The following is a 14774-nucleotide window of genomic DNA, read 5'->3' as shown; positions in this document are numbered from 1 at the left end:
ACCTATTTTCTGTATTTGGGCAAATGGAAGTGGAAACACTAAGTCTTTTAATCATGTAGTACATGTCCACAGAAATGAGGGACCTACCTCCTGTTGGTGCTCAAGGGAGATAACTGAAACTTAATAACCTGTCACAGAATTACATTTTCACTTTCCGTCATTTCGCTTACATAATACTACTAAGTTTATAAATATGGGGTAAAAAGACAACAGATATATTCTCCACATGACAATGTAATTTACATATAAATTACATTTCTAATGCAAATTAGCTCAATCGTCTGTAAAACTCTTCTTATGGCCAGTCGTCCCTGGAAGATTTGGTTTGGTATGTTTGTTTGTTGTTTAACGCTGCACTCAGCAATATTCCAGCTATATGACGGAGGTCTGTAAATAATCCAGTCTGGACCAGACAATCCAGTGATTAATATCATGAGCATCGATCCACGCAATTGGGATCGATGACATGCATCAACCAAGTCAGCGAGCCTGACCACCCGATCCAGTTAGTCGCATTTACGACAAGTATAGTCGCCTTTTACGGCAAGCATGGGTTGCTGAAGACCTACATCTATATATATATATATATATATTTATCATACAATGGGTAGGTTTCTCGGCAGGATAAAGCCAACGGATAAAAACGATATCCGTTGGGGTCATATGCGGATAGAGATGCAAATACCAAAGGTCAAGTAGGGACTACTTTCACTGTTTATGAACAAACATGGCGTCGCACTTGTCATTCGGCGATCGAGTCAGAATTTACCATCGGAAATCTGGATAAACTACAGGGAGAATTGCTATCATTATCAAAAGAACAGTCTAATATACTGAAAATCTGTTTTTAACTGTGACGTAGCTAAGGCATTTTATAAGTTTGGCAACTTTGGAGATATAAATTTCGAAACAATTTGGCGAGGGCACGAGGCCTAGCCAAGTGGGATCAGTAGCCATATCTGTGCTTGTAGACCTCTGCGGCTTAAAACCTCCTCCACAAATTAAGATAGTTGGACTTGGCGGAAATATGTTTGAATTGTTACCTGGTTTCGTTTTGTCGCTGTGTGTACATCTGACTACACTTCTTATCGTTATGACAGGACAGACCGACGGTCAACAACGTCTGACCGTGGCGTCTCATAGACTAGGGTTAGAGTAGCTTCCCTTTGACAAAGGGCAGTTACTCTAGCGGACAGACCGATGGATTGCCGCGAAAGGCAAATAAAAACAATAGTTGCTTTGCGTATATGTTGCTTCGCCACTGTATAAGAAACAGATTTCAGTTGGAACTATATTGGCTACTGTCACTGTCCGACTGACACATCACTTACCCTGTGACGTAATAAATATTAATGCGCGCATTCCAGGAAAACTCGCAATGTTTCGGTAATGTTTGTGAAAGAGGGAAAGTGATTTTGAAGCACAGAATTAAAGAATGACATTATATGATAAAGAGGTTATCACGCTTGTGTGTTTGGGGATGGTAAATATCCTGTATTAGGAATAAACTCTATGTATTTAGCTCGCCAAGGCTCGCTAAATACAATGTTTATTCCTAATGCAGGATATTTACCATCCCCAAACACACTCGCGTGATAACCTCTATTTATTCTACCCCGGATCTTCACGGGTCGACTCATCAATGAAAAGATCATTAATTTAACAACAATACACCTTTAAACAGTGTTTAATAGCATCGCGCGTAACAGAACTACTCCAGACGGTCACATGACATATATTGAGCAACGTGATCAAAACAAAATGGCTACTGTCAAATCTATACCCTCGCGGTTGCGTTAAACATTTATGTTTTTCAGAGATACCAATTACAATTCTATGCGGAATTCATCACAGATATAAGTTTATAAGACTTGCTAAATTATATGTATTCAAGAATAAGGTGAGTAAACTGTATCTAGCAGACGACTGCCAACGGAAACTGGACAAGACAATCCAGTGATCAATATCATGAACATCGATCCACGCAATCGGGGTAGATGACATGCATCAACCAAGTCAGCGAGCCTGACCACCCGATCCCGTTAGCCGCCTTTTACGACAAGCATAGTCGCCTTTTACGGCAAGCATAGTCACATTTTACGGCAAGCATGGGTTGCTGAAGACCTATTCTACCCCGGATCTTCACGGGGATAAAACATTCTGAAACAAGAAGTAGTAGGTAACTTACCCAAACGTGTGCTATCCCTAAGGGAAATTTACGTTGTCTTACTTTTGAATTCTGGTGAATTAGGCCTTACTAATCCGGAATTAATCCTAAACACCCTATGGTGGCACAACACTACGAGTCTTGGCTTGAGGAGTGAGTGAGTGAGTATGGTTTTACGCCGCTTTTAGCAATATTCCAGCAATATCACGGCGGGGGACACCAGAAATGGGCTTCACACATTGTACCCATGTCGGGAAACGAACCCGGGTCTTCGGCGTAACGAGCGAACGCTTTAACCACTAGGCTACCCGACCGCCCCGCTTGAGGAGTGTCACTCCGTAGAGAAACATGAACTGGGGAATGTTTCTCTGAACGTCCATTAGATCCGAGTTCCCAGAGGTTAACGAACGGCAGACAAAGACTAGAACAGACGTCAACAATCGTAATGTTCGCTCTGTCACCCTGAATGCCTAGGCAATGGATGCCGGGCAATGCCCAGTGCTTGGTTACAAGCGGTATGCTGAACTTGGATTAAATAGGTTTAGTTCAAATGATACTCCATCTTATTTGGCCACCAATTCCAGAATTTCTCCGGTAGGGCATCCTTGGTTAATTGAGTTGAGTTGAAATTGGATTTAACGTCGCGTCCAAGATTATTGCACTTATATAGCGACGTGCATGTACGTTTATGTGTTTGTGTGGCTGCTTGTACTAGTCTGGACTGATGCCAATTTACAGTGCTAGCTCACTGAGATACCATGCCGCAGTTTAACATGAATACCCCACTCATACACAGTATACTGACTCCGAGCCGACCAGTCCTTGTTTTAGCCCTTTAATGCCGAACGCCAGACAGGGTAACAACAAGTACCATCTTTAACGTCTTTTGGTATGACGCGGCCGGGGATCGAACCCTGGACCTTCCGCTCTCCGGGCGGACGCTCTACCACTAGACCACGGAGGCGGTCTTATCCTAGGTTAAAAGCCAACCAGTTGGTCATAACCTCTATAATGAAACGCACGGCTACCAAAGCAAATCTTGATAAATGTTTTCCCACAATCAAACAAGGCAGCGTTCCGTTTACTTGGATCTTACGAGAAGCATGTATACATACAATATCACGTAGCATATACACATTATAATGTCATGAAGCATGAATAAAATGAACATTATGTTTACAGGTGTTTCTGGACAACCAGGAAGTGACGACTCTTCAGGAAAGACTACCCGGGGCTGTACCAAGGTATTTATAAGTCAAACATGACATTCAACTGAAACTCGTGGAGCTAAAGTAAGCCCAAACAGCTTGGAGACAAAGTTTGATTGCTGCACAAGTCACTGTCATGGATATTCAAAGTTTAACACGGACAGTTGTAAACAAAACAATAGCATTGGCGGGGTACAGAAAATGTGACGCATTTATTTCTCGTTTATTGCCACACAAGGCAATAGTTTAGCTATTTTAGGGTGGTTTGTGAGTGAGTGAGGGAATTGGGTTTAACGCCAATGTTAACAGTATTCCAGTTATATCGCGGCATGTCAGCTTAATGTGGGAGGAAAGCCCGAAGTGATGCAGGTCTCAGACGTTTACCACTTCGGTGAAACCCACGAGCACGGGTATGGTGCTGACAAACCTAGAAACATAATTGGGGCGAACCGGGATTCGAACCCACAATCATAGATTTCTGGCGTGCCCAAGGGACGCAATTCTGCCCAATGAATCGCGGCGCCTTAGACGACTGGGCCACCCGTGCCCCCGGGGTGGTTTGTAAATAATCTAACGATATCGATACTTTGAGACGCATGTCGCATGTGCAAGAGATATTTATTATAAAGAGTGTTGTTTTACCAAGATGTTTTACCAACTACATGGCGATCCATCACGGCAGAAACGTGTTGATGAACAGTGACACAACCACACAAAAATGTGAGAAGTTAAACTATCACTATCAAAAAACGCCAGTCCAACAACGGTATGTCAATACACTGGATCAAAAAAGAGTATGGCCACCTCGTGCATCAATGCACGCCACAATAAGTCGCCGCAAAGATGACGTGAAACGTCGAATGACGTTACCAGGAATCCTTAATTTTCCGATTCGTCCAGAGCTTGTTCCATGTCCGGACGGTTAACTGGCTCTACTGGTCGCTTTCTGTTTGTCACGATAATCCCATAAATATCTCATGGTGTTCATGTCATGATCAGGAGAACACGCCAGCCACGGCAACGCAGCAATATCCATGGCGTTCAGGAATTCTTGCAGGAAGGGAATACCGCGTGTTTGTTGTTGCAGGAATGGCAGCATAAAGTGACGCAACACTGCATTTCGTTATCTAGGTGTATTCAGGTTGCCGTGAAAGCTGACACAGAATCCTCCCCAGACCATGACATCAAGGCTCATGCGCATGTCGGAAGTAGGGCTTCTGGGTAATTCTTGTGTTTTGATTGGTGGTGGACAATTTGAATCGTGTAAGAGTAGGTGTAGTGAGTGAGTGAGTTGGGTTTAACGCCGCTTTTAACAGTAATACAGTTATATCACAGCGTGTCAGTTTAATGTGGGAGGAAAGCCCGGAGTGATGCAGGTCTCGGACGTTTACCTCTTCGTTGAAACCCACGAGCACGGGTATGGTGCTGACAAACCTAGAAACATAATCGGGGCGAACCGGGATTCGAACCCACAATCATAGGTTTCTGGCGTGCCGAAAGTACGCAATTCTGCACAGCGAATCACGGCGCCTTAGACGACTGGGCCACCCGTGCGCCCAAGAGTAAGTGTAAGCGAAGTTAAAGAAGAATAAAGAAGCGAAGTGTCTGCTGTGGTTGCGGGTTGTTTACATAAGATTGTCATTAACACCCACGTCCTAAATACGCAATTCGGCGCTACTCGTTCACCTTGACGTCTGTCGACACGCTGCCATCAATGCTGTTACCTGTATGTGTCCATTACCACCTGCCTCCCGTTTTCCCATTGTCCGTTGCCTATTACCATTCAGTGATGATTTAAGGCCTGGCTTCCATTGGTCCATTTATATTCACCAATCAGCGCCAACTAACTGTTGGCTTCTCTTGATAGGTTTCCAGCTTTGTTATCTTATTACTTCTGTTGTTCTTACAGGTACATACACACACACACACACACACACACACACACACACACACACACACATACACACACACACACACACACACACACACACACATACATACATACATACATTCATATGTTCCCTTCCTCATAGCATTTATTAAGCTGCCGAAGGAGTAGGCATAAACTCCGAAACGTTGTGTTCCTCGTAATAAAGAAGTTGACATCCATAACTCTCGGCCATATATATAAAGGATGTTTTTTAATTGTCGAATTTGTTTACCAAATACGAACATTTTGGCGTCCAACGTACCACACTGATGACTCCCGAATACATTCTAAATAGACCCCCGAATCCCGTGTACCAATAGAGTGTTGGCACAATTTCTGCACTGGCTACTGATCGTAGTGTTTGTTGACCTCTTTATGGTAATACGGCACAACCGAACGTTCTGGCAATGTGATCATGCGTCGCCCCCAGCTGCGTCATACCAATAGCCATCTCTCTCTGTTCTATCACCAATCGTGGCATTTAATTGGTGTGCTTTCGGTTCCTGCGTTCCTCACGCTTGGGCTCAGCAGGTCATAACAGCAGTTTAGCACGTTCTGAGTCACGCTTAGTCACATTACAAACTGATACCAAGTATATCTGATTAATATCCCTTAGATTCTGACAAAACGTTAATGCATCCACCTTCACACAGGGCGGCTTAAACAACCCATTTTCCTCAGTCTGCTCAAATATGCTGATTCAGCGAAAACACTATTTGCCCATTGTTAATGGTATCGTGAGGACGTACAATACGAAATACCAAGATTAAGAGTAAATATCTATCAGCGGTCTCAAGGGCCTTGATATGGATGTGGGGGCACGGGTGGCACAGTCGTCTAAGGCGCCGCGATGCGCTGTGCAGACTTGCGTCCCTTGGACACGCCAGAAACCTATGATTGTGGGTTCGAATCCCGGTTCGCACCGATTATGTTTCTAGCTTTGTCAGCACCATACCCGTGCTCGTTGGTTTCACCGAAGTGGTAAACGTCTGAGACCTGCATCACTTCGGGCTTTCCTCCCACATTAAGCTGACACGCCGCGATATAAGTGGAATACTGTTAAAAGCGGCGATAAAACCATCTCAAATGATATGGATGTGTTGGTCGTGTTTGTTGGAGGTTGCTCGACATACTTTGTGCTCCTTATTTCCATTTGTGCGTGATATAACTGATAAGCAGAGAACGACATACTGTAGGATGTTCCATTAACTGGTATTGCTTAACTCCTTACCAGTGTTCATATTTAGCTGTCACACGTTCTTCATATGCCATTTGAGTATGGTTGGTTGCTTGTTTAACGCCGCGCTCAGCAATATTCCAGCTATATGACGGCGGTCTGTAAATAATCGAGTCTGGACCAGACAATCCAGTGATTGACATCATGAGCATCGATCCACGCAATTGGGATCAATGACATGCATCAACCAAATCAGCGAGCCTGACCACCCGATCCCGTTAGTCGCCTCTTACGACAAGCATAGTCACAGTTTACTGCAAGCATGAGTTACAATGTCATTTACGCCGGTCTGTAAATTATCGCGTCCGGACCAGACAATCCAGTGATTGACATCATCAGCATCTATCGACGCCATTTGGATCGATTATCTGCATCAACCAACAAGTGAGCGAGCCTGACCACCCGATCCCGTTAGTCGCGATCCCGACAAGCATAGTCGCCTTTTACGGCAAGCATGGGTTGCTGAAGACCTATTCTAATCCGAATTTTAACGGGTCAAAACTAAGTGATGCAGGGTGAATGTGATACATTATTCCAATGAAAGCTTACATTGCAGTTTCCTTAATGTGGTTGCAGTTCACATTTATAAATAAATACTTTAAGTTTATTGTGTCAACGTTGCCAAACTTGTTCACGTCACACGAGGTAGGGTGGAATGTGGTATTTTATCATCTCTCAAAGGAGGTGATCAATGTTTTTGTAGCAAATTTATTTCCAGAACATTTGCCTTTGACCATACATTAACTAACTGAATTGTTAAATATACACCGCTCAGCAATGACGGAACTTCCCTACCTTCCTGTAATTAATCAACCTTGCTGATTGAAAAAAATCCCTGAAAACGTGGCGTTACCTAAAGCTAACAGCGACATGTGAGAAAGCATGTGGAAATATTTGTTTGTCTGTTTGTTTTCTAACGCCGCACTGAGCAATATTCGATCTATGTGACGGCGGTCTGTAAATAATGGAGTCCGGACCAGACAATCCAGTGACTGATAGCATGAGGTTCGAAGCACGCAACCAGGATGCGATGACATGCGTCAACCAAGTCAGCGAGCCTGACCACCCGATCCTGTTTAGTCGCCTTTTACGACAAGCATAGTCGCCTTATACGGCAAACATGGGTTGCTGAAGATCTATTCATATCCGAATGTTCACGGGTAAAAACTCACGTGAGACAGCCTAAATGTGATGATAACGTTATCGAAACTAAAAATCATTGAATGGTGTCAGAGAACGTGCACCATAAGGATAGAAACTGGGACTCGAACCCATGACCAGTATAGTGAGTTGCGTCCACTAGCCTATCTGGACAACTACGAACAATAGTGATGCGATGAGAGATAAACTTGAGTGATACATGCTAGATATGTACTCTGTTTATATCATTCTGTCTTGTAGCAAACAGATCTGACACCGTCATAGTATGCATTCAAAACGAAATAAGCGACTGTTTTGAAGAAATGGAGATCAAAACGGCAGTTTGTAATAGCAGAACATTCTACAAGCTAATAAAACATGTTGCTGGCAGTGTTTTCTGTTTTGGTAAGTATTTTAATATTGAAGGGGAACATCCACTCTTGGGTTTATGATCTGCAGACAAAAATTAAAAAGGGAAAGACTAAAATTCAAACCATCCTTTACATTCTGCAAAGCCCATTTTAGGAATTCCAAAGATCAAAAAGGCTCAGCATATGCCAGGCGGTCATTTACGGCGGTCTGTAAATTATCGCGTCCGGACCAGACAATCCAGTGATTGACATCATCAGCATCTATCAACGCCATTGGGATCGATAATATGCATCAACCAAGTCAGCGAGCCTGACAACCCGATCCCGTTAGTCGATGTGACGTTAATTGTGAACTTACGCACTCAAATTGATGCCGGAACAGCTCAGATTGCCATCATCCTTGCTTTTTATCATTAATAGAATTTATGTTGGTCTGATGGGATATGGAATTTTTCATTTTTTACTTTAGGAGGCAATGGCAAAATGGAAATATTGTGTACGGTCATGAATGGTGATAGCTGTGCGAAAACAATAACAGTCTTGACTGAAACATGCGGTGAAAAGGAAGTGTACTGGCTGAAGGCACTACCAACCCTACGTTCCTACTGTTTAGGTAAGTTTGATGTAGTTGGAGTAGTTAGAATAGGCTGCTGGGGACCTGCAGTGATTGGTCGTGGCTGGTAAGGCTCAGCTGTGACTGCATGTCACTGTACACACGGCAGGGGACGTTGTTCATAGTCAATCAGGTGAAATTGGGTTTAACGTCGCGTCCAAGATTATCGCACTTATGTAGCGACATGATGCTAATGAAAACATACTTTGCAGTTTCCTAAATGTGATTGCTGTTCACACAAATAAAAAAAATAGTGTAGGCTTCAGGTGTCCACGTTGCCAAACCTGTTCACCTCACATGACGTAGGGATGGATGGTTGGTTGGTTGGTTGGTTGGTTGCAATATTCCAGCTATATGACGGCGGTCTGTAAATAATCGAGTCTGGACCAGACAATCCTGTGATTAATATCATGAGTAACGACCCACACAATTGGGATGCGATGACATGCATCAACCAAGTCAGCGAGCCTTGCCACCCGAGCCCGTCAGTCGCCTCTTAGGACAAGCATAGTCGCCTCTTGCGACAAGCATGGGTTGCTGAAGACCTATTCTACCCAGGCTTCTCAATTATGCATGTGGAATTAACAGTGACATATTGTCTAACTTTACCACGAATAGATAATCAGTTTATGAATGGAAATATTTGGGAGTTATTCTGTATGTTATTCTTTCTTAGATCAGACATATGTCTGATCAAAATAGTCCAATATACATGAGCAAATAATATCATATCACTTGTAAACGTGCTCGAGATGGTCAAGTCTGAACTGTATACCTGCACCAGGATATGTATTTCATAATCCGACACGCCAAAGAGCAAGATGCACGTGCCAAATGCGCTGGGAATATGTTTCACGTGCATCATGAAGGGGCGACTCACACACTGTTCTCACAGTTCAGCATGGAGTTAATGAGTGAGTGAGTTGGGTTTAACGCCGCTTTTAACATTATTCCAGTTACATCGTGGCGTGTCAGCTTAATGTGGGAGGAAAGCCCGAAGTGATGCAGGCCTCTGACGTTTACCACTTCGGTGAAACCCACGGACACGGGTATGGTGCTGACAAACCTAAAAACATAATCGGGGCGAACCGGGATTCGAATCCACAATCATAGATTTCTGGCGTGCCAAGGAACGCAACTCTGCACAGTGAATCGCGGCGCCTTAGACGACTGGGCCACCCGTGCCCCCAGCATGGAGTTAATGAATATCTTTATAAAATACGGTTACCAAAACAATGGCGTTAAAACATTTTAGGTACTAAGGTTTACATTTTAGGTACTAACGTTTAATTGTCGAATGTAAGTAAATAGGTTACATCATCGGATCCTGGTGTCCGATCCCCGAATTCTATAACTATTCACCCTATGCATACACCACGACGGGCGATCAAAATTGTAGTTTCTGGAAAAAGGTTACACTTTTCGCAAAGATTTAAAGTCCCCCAACCTCCTTTACGAGAATATCACTTGGTGTACATGCGTGTAAATGATTGAAATTATTTTGCTTCAGAATGCAAACCGAGGATTGATCTGCTCATCATCGAAGATGTGTCTACATCAGTTAGAAGTGACAATGACAAAGCAGGACACTCCCTCACCAAACTCGTCACGGCAATGGAAGTAAGTCCTACCGAGGCCAACGTCGCTTTCATGGTTTTCTCTGGTGGGGCCAAGACTGTTTTCCACTTGAACGAATATGTTGACAATAAACCGACACTGTTGGCATCAATGTGGACAGAACCACAAACAGGAGGAAGCACATTTCTGGCCGATGCTATCAAGTTGGCAACGTCTGACGTTTTCACTGTGGCGAAAGGAGACCGACCAGAAGCCATGAACGTTGTCTCAGTTCTCTCTGATGGACAAAGTAGTGCTACGGAGGACAGAAGCAGCAGCATGGTCGGTTTGAAAGCAACGGCTGACGTTTTTGTCGTCACAGTTACCAGCAACGTTGACAACACGATCGTCAACACTGTTGTTTCCTCACCAGCTGAGCGTTCCTTGTGCACGCCAGAAACCTATGATTGTGGGTTCGAATCCCGGTTCGCCCCGATTATGTTTCTAGGTTTGTCGGCACCATACCCGTGCTCGTGGGTTTCACCAAAGTGCTAAACGTCTCAAACCTGCATCACTTCGGGCTTTCTTCCCACATTAAGCTGACACGCCGCGATATAACTGGAATACTGTTAAAAGCGGCGTTAAACCCAACTCACTCACTCACTCACCAACTGAAAAGCATGTGTTTCACATTGAAACCGCCGACACACTGGTGGTGAAACATGCGATCCTACCTGCTGTCTTCTCGTCCTTTATGTAATGTATACTAACAGGATAGGTTGTAATTAGTGTTCAGAAACAAATACATGCCAGCAAGAAGCATTCTAGTTATGTTTTATTTCAGATTCAGGTGTTCCGGTGATACAACTGATGATTAAAACACCTTAAACTGTATTTTTACTTTTCGCATTTCATTTTTCATTCATCTGTATTTTCATACATCGTGAACTTCCATACATATGTTGGGATATGTGTACCATCAACATCTGCTGAAAAGGCTGCGTTTCCCATTTCTCCGTTTCTGTCAATGATCAGGATTGATCAGCAATGATCAGAGGAAGTAACAGACAGAGTTGTCAAGTTAGTCACTGTCATAAGAATAATGTGATTAGCTAATTGATTTAAGTTTTTGCATTTCAATATGAATATGTAAGTTTACATAGATCTGTTTCAGCAGACCATTAATACAGGATATTAACACAACCTATGGTAAAATCATATAAATTTTTCCTGGGGTATAGGGGCGGTTGATTAGTGATTAAAGCGTTCGCTCGTCGCGTCAAAGACCCGGGTTCGAGTCCCCACATAGCTACACTGTGTGAAGCCCATTTCTGTTATCCACGCCGTGATATTGTTGGAATATTGCTAAAAGGGGCGTTAGACCATACTCACTCACTCACTCACTCACTCACTCACTCACTCACTCTCACTCACCCACCCACCCACAGCTGCTGTCATCTCTGTATGTTACTGATGGACAGATTAGTTCCTGTACAGCTGCTGCCTTCTCTGTATGTTACTGATGGACAGAGTAGTTCCTGCACAGCTGCTGTCATCTCTGTATGTTACTGATGGACAGAGTAGTTCCAGCACAGCTGCTGTCATCTCTGTATGTTACTGATGGACAGAGTAGTTCCTGCACAGCTGCTGTCATCTCTGTATGATACTGATGGACAGAGTAGTTCCAGCACAGCTGCTGTCTTCTCTGTATGTTACTGATGGACAGAGTAGTTCCTGTACAGCTGCTGCCTTCTCTGTATGTTACTGATGGACAGAGTAGTTCCTGTACAGCTGCTGTCATCTCTGTATGTTACTGATGGACAGAGTAGTTCCAGCACAGCTGCTGTCTTCTCTGTATGTTACTGATGGACAGAGTAGTTCCTGTACAGCTGCTGTCTTCTCTGTATGTTACTGATGGACAGAGTAGTTCCTGTACAGCTGCTGCCTTCTCTGTATGTTACTGATGGACAGAGTAGTTCCTGCACAGCTGCTGTCATCTCTGTATGTTACTGATGGACAGAGTAGTTCCAGCACAGCTGCTGTCTTCTCTGTATGTTACTGATGGACAGAGTAGTTCCTGTACAGCTGCTGTCTTCTCTGTATGTAGCTGATGGACAGAGTAGTTCCTGTACAGCTGCTGTCTTCTCTTGTAATAGCCGATGGACAGAATAGTTCCTGCACAGCTACTGTCATCTCTGTATGTTACTGATGGACAGAGTAGTTCCTGTACAGCTGCTGTCTTCTCTGTATGTTACTGATGGACAGAGTAGTTCCTACACAGCTGCTGTCTTCTCTGTATGTTACTGATGGACAGAGTAGTTCCTACACAGCTGCTGTCATCTCTGTATGTTACTGATGGACAGAGTAGTTCCTACACAGCTGCTGTCTTCTCTGTATGTTACTGATGGACAGAGTAGTTCCTGTACAGCTGCTGTCATCTCTGTATGTTACTGATGGACAGATTAGTTCCTGTACAGCTGCTGTCTTCTCTGTATGTTACTGATGGACAGAGTAGTTCCTGTACAGCTGCTGTAATCTCTGTATGTAGCTGATGGACAGAGTAGTTCCTGTACAGCTGCTATCTTCTCTTGTTGTAGCTGATGGACAGAGTAGTTCCTGTACAGCTGCTGTCATCTCTGTATTTAGCTGATAGACAGAGTAGTTCCTGTACAGCTGCTGTCATCTCTGTATGTTACTGATGGACAGAGAAGTTCCTGTACAGCTGCTGCCATCTCTGTATGTAACTGATGGACAGAGTAGTTCCTGTACAGCTGCTGTCATCTCTGTATTATACTGATGGACAGAGTAGTTCCTACACAGCTGCTGTCATCTCTGTATGTAGCTGATAAACAGAGTAGTTCCTGCACAGCTGCTGTCATCTCTGTATGTTACTGATGGACAGAGTAGTTCCTACACAGCTGCTGTCTTCTCTGTATGTTACTGATGGACAGAGTAGTTCCTGTACAGCTGCTGCCTTCTCTGTATGTTACTGATGGACAGAGTAGTTCCTGTACAGCTGCTGTCATCTCTGTATGTTACTGATGGACAGAGTAGTTCCTGCACAGCTGCTGTCTTCTCTGTATGTTACTGATGGACAGAGTAGTTCCTGTACAGCTGCTGTCTTCTCTGTATGTAGCTGATGGACAGAGTAGTTCCTGTACAGCTGCTGTCATCTCTGTATGTAGCTGATGGACAGAGTAGTTCCTGTACAGCTGTACAGCTGCTGTCTTCTCTTGTTGTAGCCGATGGACAGAATAGTTCCTGTACAGCTACTGTCATCTCTGTATGTTACTGATGGACAGAGTAGTTCCTACACAGCTGCTGTCTTCTCTGTATGTTACTGATGGACAGAGTAGTTCCTGCACAGCTGCTGTCTTCCCTGTATGTTACTGATGGACAGAGTAGTTCCTGTACAGCTGCTGTCATCTCTGAGTGTAGGTGATGGACAGAGTAGTCCCTGTACAGCTGCTGTCTTCTCTGTATGTAGCTGATAAACAGAGTAGTTCCTGTACAGTTGCTGTCATCTCTGTATGTTACTGATGGACAGAGTAGTTCCTACACAGCTGCTGTCATCTCTGTATGTTACTGATGGACAGAGTAGTTCCTGTACAGCTGCTGTCATCTCTGTATGCTACTGACGGACAGAGTAGTTCCTACACAGGTGCTGTCTTCTCTGTATGTTACTGATGGACAGAGTAGTTCCTGTACAGCTGCTGTCTTCCCTGTATGTTACTGATGGACAGAGTAGTTCCTGTACAGCTGCTGTCATCTCTGAGTGTAGGTGATGGACAGAGTAGTCCCTGTACAGCTGCTGTCTTCTCTGTATGTAGCTGATAAACAGAGTAGTTCCTGTACAGTTGCTGTCATCTCTGTATGTTACTGATGGACAGAGTAGTTCCTACACAGCTGCTGTCATCTCTGTATGTTACTGATGGACAGAGTAGTTCCTGTACAGCTGCTGTCATCTCTGTATGCTACTGACGGACAGAGTAGTTCCTACACAGCTGCTGTCTTCTCTGTATGTTACTGATGGACAGAGTAGTTCCTGTACAGCTGCTGTCTTCTCTGTATGTTACTGATGGACAGAGTAGTTCCTGTACAGCTGCTGTCTTCTCTGTATGTTACTGATGGACAGAGTAGTTCCTGTACAGCTGCTGTCATCTCTGTATGTAGCTGATGGACAGAGTAGTTCCTGTACAGCTGCTGTCATCTCTGTATGTAGCTGATAGACAGAGTAGTTCCTGTACAGCTGCTGTCATCTCTGTATGTTACTGATGGACAGAGTAGTTCCTACAAAGCTGCTGTCATCTCTGTATGTTACTGATGGACAGAGTAGTTCCTGCACAGCTGCTGTCTTCTCTTTATGTTACTGATGGGCAGAGTAGTTCCTGTACAGCTGCTGTCTTCTCTGTATGTAGCTGATGGACAGAGTAGTTCCTGTACAACTGCTGTCATCTCTGTATGTGGCTGATGGACAGAGTAGTTCCTGTACAGCTGCTGTCTTCTCTTGTTGTCGCTGATGGACAGAGTAGTTCCTGTACAACTGTTGTC

Source organism: Haliotis cracherodii, unplaced genomic scaffold, assembly GCF_022045235.1.
Source record: "Haliotis cracherodii isolate W230 unplaced genomic scaffold, xgHalCrac1.p SCAF_12, whole genome shotgun sequence".
In the NCBI taxonomy this organism is placed as follows: Eukaryota; Metazoa; Mollusca; class Gastropoda; order Lepetellida; family Haliotidae; genus Haliotis; species Haliotis cracherodii.
The sequence above is the reverse complement of the archived record's forward strand: the minus strand, read 5'-3'. Positions refer to the sequence as shown.